The sequence below is a fragment of the Mustelus asterias genome, unplaced genomic scaffold (genome assembly GCF_964213995.1).
Source record: "Mustelus asterias unplaced genomic scaffold, sMusAst1.hap1.1 HAP1_SCAFFOLD_1945, whole genome shotgun sequence".
Classification (NCBI taxonomy): Eukaryota; Metazoa; Chordata; class Chondrichthyes; order Carcharhiniformes; family Triakidae; genus Mustelus; species Mustelus asterias.
In genome coordinates this window covers 37,689-46,378 of record NW_027591890.1, presented here as the reverse complement: position 1 = coordinate 46,378, position 8,690 = coordinate 37,689, and the positions used below count along the sequence as shown (strand labels likewise).

General features: G+C 55.1%; 1 long non-coding RNA gene across 1 annotated transcript; it reads left to right on the top strand.

Annotated features, from left to right (window-relative positions):
- Positions 1 to 751: 751 nt before the first annotated feature.
- LOC144489033 (uncharacterized) lies at positions 752 to 6,942 on the top strand. The gene is made up of 3 exons (XR_013496820.1): positions 752 to 943; positions 2,457 to 2,497; positions 6,820 to 6,942. It is a non-coding gene; the product is annotated as an uncharacterized LOC144489033 (long non-coding RNA).
- The last annotated feature ends 1,748 nt before the right edge of the window (positions 6,943 to 8,690 follow it).

Below are 8,690 nucleotides of genomic sequence, written 5' to 3'. Positions count from 1 at the left end.
GAAGGCGGGACATCCGGAAGGGGCGGGGTTGGCTTAGATTGGCAGCGCCGTCAACCAATAGGTGTAGCGTGCGGGATGGTCTTCGACGGCTGCTTGGATAGCCAATGGCGAGGCGGAGCGGTGCGGGAGGCGGGACATTATTTGGAAGAGGGCGGGGATCGGTGGATAGACAGCAGTTTCAACCAATGGCAGGAATGGAACTGGACGCCTGCGCGCGCGGCCAATGGCGCAGCGGTGAAGGGGCGGGACCTGGGGAGGGGCGGGGCGGATCGAGGTCGATGGACAGCCCCCCCACCCAATGGAAGGAGCGTGATGGGCTTGGGGGGGGCCCGAGCGCGCGGCCAATGGTGTGGCGGCCAAGGGGTCATGGGGAGGGGGGCGGGGTGATATAGAGTGACAGCGCCTTCACCCAATGGAAGGAGCGGAATGGGCCTGGAGCCCGGCACACGCCTGGCCAATAGTGAGGCCGTCAAGGGGCGAGACGTGGAGAGGGGGCGGGGTGATCCAGAGTGACAGCGGCCTCACCCAATCGGAGCAGGGAGCTGGACCAGGACGCCTGCACGCCTGGCCAATGGCGTGGCGGTCAAGGGGCGGGACATGCGGGGGGCGGGGCGACCGAGAGTGACAGCGGCTTCACCCAATGGGAGGAACGGGATGGACTTGGAGGCCCGGCCGCGCAGCCAATGGCGAGGCGCGGGCACCGGGAGGCGGGACCTAGGCGGGCGGCCGGCAGGTTCGGTGACGGCCTCTCCTCAGTCGAAGGGAGAGGGGGGAGGGAAGGCGAGGATCAACAAGCTGAGACCTTTGAACAAAAAAAACAACATCAACTCGCCTCAAACCTTCTTCCCGAACCCTCCCCAGACAGATTGGGACAGATTTTTTAAAAATTATATTTTTAACATTATATATTGGCCTGACAACCTGAAGTCCATGAAAAGCACAGGTAAGAGGTGAAAAATTAATATAAAACAACGTTGAGCAAAATTTAACATGAAATAGTGTGGGGAATTTGCAGTTGGGGTGGCCATTCTGCCCTTCTAGCCCCCTGCTACATTCCATCAAAACATGGCCGCCCTTGGCCACAGTGGCCAACTCCACTCTGCTAGCCCTCATTACCCCCCTCCCGCCTCAATGATTTGGCATTCAAGACCCCTTCACGATCGATATTTGTCACCCCCCGCCCCCAACTCCCGTCGACAGATTCCAAAGATTCAGCCAAGATGGAAGCCTCTTCCTACTGTCCCCGGGTGGACGTGATGGGCCGAACGGACTGCTGAGATGCACAGGTTAGGTAGATTGGCCGTGCTAAGTTGCCCCCTTAGTGTCCAAAGACGTGCTGGTTAGGTGGATTGGCCATGCTAAATTGCCCTTTATGCCCAAAATGTGCAGGTTAGGTGGATTGGCCATGCTAAATTGCCCCTTAGTGTCAAGGGGCACTAGTTAGGGTAAATGCATGAGGTTATGGGGTCATGGCTGGGTGGGATTGTGGTCGGTAAGCCAAATGACCTCTTTCTGTAGGGATTCTATGATTCTAGACCGCCCGAGGATCTTCCATATTTCCGTGTGGTCGCCTCTCCCTTCCCCAAGCTCTTCCAGCAGATGCACTTCCAGCGTGTCAAAGCTGAGATTTCTTTTTTAATCGTGGGCTATGGCAGGGAAGCAGGACTTGAGGATTGTTACATCGGGTCAGTCCTGATGTCATTGAATGTCAGAGCAGGCTTTGTGGGCCGAATAGCCTCCTAGGCCTCATGGTCCAACCTTTCCGATATGTTTATCCCCCACTTACTGTATAAGATGTGCAGGTTATGTGGATTGGCCATGCTAAGTTGCCCCTTAGTGTCCAAAGATGTGTAGGTTAGGTGGATTGGTCATGCTAAGTTGCCCCTTAGTGTCCAAAGATGTGTAGGTTAGGTGGATTGGTCATGCTAAGTTGCCCCTTAGTGTCCAAAGATGTCCATATTAGGTATCAGAACCTTCTCTGAGCTGCTTTTGATGCGATGATGTCCCTAAAGAGGGAGACACACGTCTTTTTCTCTGTTGACGGGAACAGTTTTTCCCTGTGTACACTCTCTCGACCCCGTCCTCTCTTGGAACTTGTCTATCAGAGCTCCTGTCTCTCTCCACTGTTTCCTCTTCGAGGAAAGCAATCCCATGGCTTCTCCAATCATTCCACGTCACTGGAGTCCCTCCAAAGCTGAATCCACTCTCATGAATCTTTGATGTGCTCTCTCTCAAGTTCACGTCCGTCCTGAAGGGAACGATTCCCTCCCTGTTTGTGTGCTCGGTGTCTCCGTAGATGTCACGTTCAAAGTACGAATGGAACGTTACTGAGGAAGCAGCTTCTGTCATAAATGTCCCTAAGTGTTGAGGCAACATAAAATGGCCACCGTGGAATAGGCCACCGTGGGGAAAGATCCTAAAATGGCCGACTGATGTTTGTGCATTTGTTTTTGCAGATTGTCCGAGCGAGAGAGACAGAACGAGAGAGAGAGAGAAAGTAAGTAAGCGAGCCAACGCAGTCCGAATGAGTGAGAGCGCAGCACCAAGAGTGTGAGATGGAGGGTGGCAGAATGGTATCGATCAGAGGGGTGGCATGGTGGCACAGTGGGTTAGCACTGCTACCTCACAGCGCCAGGGACCCGGGTTCGATTCCCGGCTCGGGGTCACTGTCTGTGCAGAGTCTGCACGTTCTCCCCGTGTCTGCGTGGGTTTCCTCCGGGTGCTCCGGTTTCCTCCCACAGTCCGAAAGACGTGCTGGTTAGGGTGGATTGGCCGTGCTAAATTCTCCCTCAGTGTAACCCGAACAGGCACCGGAGTGTGGGGCAACTAGGGAAATTTCACAGTAACTTCATTGCAGTGTTAATGTAAGCCGACTTGTGATAATAAGTAAATAAAACATAGAAACATCAAAACTAGAAGCAGGAGGAGGCCATTCGGCCCTTCCAGACTGCCTCATCATTCATTACCATCATGGCTGATCATCAAATTCAATATCCTGATCCCCTTCTTCCCCTCGCCCCCCCCATTTCCCTCGATCCCTTCAGCCCCGAGAGCTATATTTAATTTCTTCTCCAAATCACACAACGTTTTGGCCTCAACTACTTTCTGTGGGAGTGAATTCCACACATTCACCACCCTCTGGGTGAAGAAATTTCCCCTCACCTCAGTCCTAAAAGGTTTACCCCTTATCCTCAAACTCTGACCCCCTCGTTCTGGACTCCCCCCACCATCGGGAACATTCTTTCTGAATCTACCCTGTTAGAATTTTATAAGTTTCAATGAGATCCCCTCTCACTCTTCTAAACCCCAGTGAATATAATCCTCACCGACTCAGTCTCTCCTCATATGACAGACCTGCCATCCCAGGAATCAGCTGCGCTGCCTCTATAGCAAGGACATCCTTCCTCAGATAAGGACACCAAAACTGCGCACAATACTCCAGGTGTGGCCTCACCAACGCCCTGTACAATTGCAGCAAAACATCCCCATCCCTCAAATCCTCTCGCTATGAAGGCCAACATACCATCTGCCTTCTTTACTGCCTGCTGTACCTGCGCGCTTACTTACTGGGCGGCATAGTGGTTAGCACTGCTGCCTCACAGCCCCAGGGACCCGGGTTCGATTCCCCGCTCGGGTCACTGTCTGTGTGGAGTTTGCACATTCTCCCCGTGTCTGCGTGGGTTTCCTCCGGGTGCTCCGGTTTCCTCCCACGGTCTAAAAGGCTTTAAGTTTTAAAGTTTATCTATTAGTGTCACAGTAGATTTACATTAACACTGCAATGAAGTTACTGTGAAAATCCCCTAGTCGCCACACTCCTGTTTGGGTAACACTGAGGGAGAATTTAGCACGGCCAATCCACCCTAACCAGCACGTCTTTCGAACTGTGGGAGGAAACCGGAGCACCCGGAGGAAACCCACGCAGACACGGGGAGAATGTGCAAACTCCGCACAGACAGTGACCCAGGCCAGGAATCGAACCCTGGTCCCTAGCACTGTGAGGCAGCAGTGCTAACCCACTGTGCCACCCACCCAGACTGTTTAGGTGGATTGGCTGTGATAAATTCTCCCTCAGTGTAACCCAAACAGGAGTGTGGCGACTAGGGGATTTTCACAGTAACTTCATTGCAGTGTGAATGTAAGCTGACTTGTGACACTAATAAATAAAGTTGAACTTACTTTCAGCGACTGATGCATGAGGGCACCGAGGTCTTGCTGAGTATCCTCCTCTCTCAATTTGCACCCATTCAAATGATAATCTATTATTGCTACCGTTCCCACGTGCTCCCACATTCCTATGAAAGGTGATTCATAGAATCCCGACAGTGCAGAAGGAGGTCATTTGGTCCATCGAGTCTGCACCGATCCCAATCCCACCCAGGCCCTACACTGGGTCAGATCCCTTGTCAGACTGGGAACGGTGGAGAACAGAAATCCGGTGAAAAGCCCCCTTTGGGACCCAAACCGGGATTTATCAGGTGCGGATTGAACCCCCTTGCACCTTCAGTTTTATCTTCCTATTTTTAATGTGTTTTTCGGCCTCCTCCTTGCTTCTTTCTCCTGATTTGTTTGGACGTACAGGTGTGTAAGGTGCAAACAATTCTTTCCAGATGTTAATGGCTCTCGTGGTAAGAGACATCACCTGGTATCCACTGTAGCCCAGTGTTAGCGCACACGCCCCTCGAGTCAATTGATTGTGCGCTCAGGTTTTGAGTGCAGAAGGGTCAGTGTCAGTGCTGAGGGAGCGCCACACTGTGGGACAGTCAGTGCTGAGGGAGTGCCGCACTGTGGGAGGGTCAGTGCTGAGGGAGAGCCTCACTTTGGGAGGGTCAGTGCTGAGGGAGCGCCACACTGGGAGGTTCAGTGATCAGGGAACGCCGCACTGTGGGACAGTCAGTGCTGAGGGAGTGCCGCACTGTGGGAGGGTGAGTGCCGAGGGAGCGCCGCGCTTTGGGTCAGTGCTGAGGGAGAGCTAAACTTTGGGAGAGTCGGTGCTGGGGGAGCGTCGCACTGCGGGAGGGTCAGTGCTGAGGGAGTGCCACACTGGGAGGTTCAGTGATCAGGGAACGCCGCACTGTGGGACAGTCAGTGCTGAGGGAGTGCCGCACTGTGGGAAGGTCAGTGCTGAGGGAGAGCCACACTTTGGGAGGGTCAGTGCTGAGGGAGCACCGCACTGTGGGACAGTCAGTGCTGAGGGAGTGCCGCACTGTGGGAGGGTCAGTGCTGAGGGAGAGCCACACTTTGGGAGGGTTAGTGCTGAGGGAGTGCCGCACTCTGGGAGGATCGGTGCTGAGGGAGCGCCGCACTGTGGGAGGGTCTGTTCTGAGGGAGCACCGCACTTTGGGAGGGTCAGTGCTGAGGGAGCGCCGCACTGTGGGAGGGTCAGTGCCAAGGGAGCGCCGCACTGTGGGAGGGTTAGTGCTGAGGGAGCGCAGCACTGTGCGAGGATTAGTGCTGAGGGAGTGCCACACTGTGGGTGGGTCAGTGCTGAGGGAGCGCCGCACTGTGGGAGGGTCAGTGCTGAGGGAGTGCCGCACTGCGGGCGGGTCGGTGCCGAGGGAGCGCCGCACTGTGGGAGGGTCAGTGCTGAGGGAGCGCCGCACTGTGGGAGGGTCAGTGCTGAGGGGGCGCCACACTGTGGGCGGGTCAGTGCTGAGGGAGCGCCGCACTGTGGGAGGGTCAGTGTTGAGGGAGTGCCGCACTGTGGGAGAGTCAATGCCGAGGGAGTGCCGCACTGTGGGTGGGTCAGTGCTGAGGGAGCGCCGCACTGTGGGAGGGTCAGAGCTGAGGGAGCGCCGCACTGTGGGAGGGTCAGTGCTGAGGGAGCGCCGCACTTTGGGAGGGTCAGTGCTGAGGGAGCGCCGCACTGGGAGGGTCAGTGCTGAAGGAGCGCCGCACTGTGGGAGGGTCAGTGCTGAGGGAGCGCCGCACTGTGGGTGGGTCAGTGCTGAGGGGGCGCCACACTGTGGGTGGGTCAGTGCTGAGGGAGCGCCGCACTGTGGGAGGGTCAGAGCTGAGGGAGTGCCACACTGTGGGTGGGTCAGTGCTGAGGGAGCGCCGCACTTTGGGAGGGTCAGTGCTGAGGGAGCGCCGCACTGGGAGGGTCAGTGCTGAAGGAGCGCCGCACTGTGGGAGGGTCAGTGCTGAGGGAGCGCCGCACTGTGGGAGGGTCAGTGCTGAGGGGGCGCCACACTGTGGGCGGGTCAGTGCTGAGGGAGCGCCGCACTGTGGGAGGGTCAGTGTTGAGGGAGTGCCGCACTGTGGGAGAGTCAATGCCGAGGGAGTGCCGCACTGTGGGTGGGTCAGTGCTGAGGGAGCGCCGCACTGTGGGAGGGTCAGAGCTGAGGGAGCGCCGCACTGTGGGAGGGTCAGTGCTGAGGGAGCGCCACACTGTGGGAGGGTCAGTGCTGAGGGAGCGCCACACTGTGTGAGGGTCAGTGCTGAGGGAGCGCCACACTGTGGGAGGGTCAGTGCTGAGGGAGCGCCGCACTGTGGGAGGGTCAGTGCTGAGGGAGCGCCGCACTGTGGGAGGGTCAGTGCTGAGGGAGCGCCGCACTGTGGGAGGGTCGGTGCTGAGGGAGTTGCAGCTGTGGTCACGTTTTATACTCAGTACTGTGGGGCTTTTCCATTCCTGCGCCCTGTGGTAGACCCGCTAATGCTTTGGAGCTGGGAGGTTGGCAGTGGATTACGCGACTAATCCAGTTTGAGCTTTCTGCATTGAGGACATTTCTCTGGGGCGCGCAGCTTGCCTGGATGTTAAAATACAAAATGGAAAGATGGAATAAAATGGGCTAAGCCCTGATCTGTTGGTTCTCTTGACAGGTTGATGGACAATGCCTTAACCGGCAAGAACAAGGCACTTAAATTGCGTGCTGCATCTGAGTATAGAGACTGGATTATTGGCAATAATCCTCCGCCAAGAATCTAAACTGGTAAGTGTATTGTACTGTTTAAGAGCTACCTTGTTCAATATCTCCACTCTTGATGTGTGTTCCACCAGCTAGATTTTTTTTCCTGTTGCAAAAATTATTCTACATTCGCAAAATATCTTAAAGTACGATTCCGGCCTCGGGTCACTGTCTGTGTGGAGTTTGCACATTCTACCCCCCCCCCGCCACCCCCACCCCGTGTCTGCCTGGGGGTCCTCCGGGTGCTCTGGTTTCCTTCCACAGTCCAAAGATGTGCAGGTTAGGGGGATTGGCCATGCTAAATTGCTCCTTAGTGTCCAAAGATAGAATCATAGAATCCTACAGTGCAGGAGAAGGCCATTCGGCCCATCGAGCATGCACCGACCACAATCCCACCCAGGCCCTGTCTCCGTAACCCCACGTTTGCAACCTGCTAATCCCCCCGACACTAAGGGGCAATCTAGCATAGCCAACCCCCCAAACCTGCACATCTTTGGAGTGTGGGAATAAAACCGGAGCACCCAGAGGAAACCCACGCAGACACGGGGGGGAGAACGTGCAGACTCCACACCGACAGTGACCCGAGCCGGGAATCGAACCCGGGTCCCTGGCGCTGTGAGGCAGCAGTGCTAACCCCACTGTGCTGCCCAGTTGGCCTCCTCAGCTTTCTGTGATAGAGAATGCCACAGGTTCAGCACCGTCCGAGTGAAGAAATCTTTCCTCATCTCAGTCCTAAATGGTCTACCCCGTATCCGCCGACTATTCCGCCTGGTTCTAGATTCCCCCAACCAGGGAAAACTACCTCCCTGCATCTACTCTGTCCAGCCTTGTTAGAATTTTATATGTTTCGATCAGATCACCTCTCTTTCTTTAATGATTTGGTTTATTGCCACATGTATCGGGATACAGTGAAAAGTATTGTTTCTTGCGCGCTATACAGACAAAGCATACCGTTCATAGAGTACTTAGATTTGATTTATTATTGTCACATGTATTAGTATAAATGAAAAGTATTGTTTCTTGCCCGCTGCACGGACAAAACATACTGTACATTGAGAAGGAAAGGAGACTGTGCAGAATGTAGTGTTACAGTCATAGCTCGGGTCCCAGACCCAGTCGAACCAATCTCTCCGAGGACAGTCCCGCCAATCCTGGCAACAGCCTCGACACACAGTCGCGGGCTTTGGAAAGTGCCAGTCTGCACCACTCGGTCATGGACAACTCTCGGCGCCCGGAACCCGGGTTCAATTCCGGCCTTGAGTCACTGTCTGTGTGGAGTTTGCACGTTCTCCATGTATCTGCATAGCTTTCCTCCGGGTGCTCTGGTTTCCTCCACAGTGCAGAGGTGCAGGTTAGGCTGATTGACCGTGCTAAATTGCCCCTTAGTGTCCAAAGATGTGCGGGTTAGGTGGATTGGCCGTGCTAAATTGCCTCTCAGTGTGGGTTGGGTGGATTGGCCATGCTAAATTGCCTCTCAGTGCGGGTTAGGTGGATTGGCCATGCTAAATTGCCCCTTAGTGTCCAAAGATGTGTAGGTTAGGTGGATTGGTCATGCTAAATTGCCCCTTAGTGTCCAAAGAGGTGCGGGTTAGGTGGATTGGCCGTGCTAAATTGCCCCTTAGTGTCCAAAGATGTGCAGGTTAGGTGGATTGGCCGTGCTAAATTGCCCCTTAGTGTCCAAAGAGGTGCGGGTTAGGTGGATTGGCCGTGCTAAATTGCCCCTTAGTGTCCAAAGAGGTGCGGGTTAGGTGAATTGGCCATGCTAAATTGCCCCTTAGTGTCCAA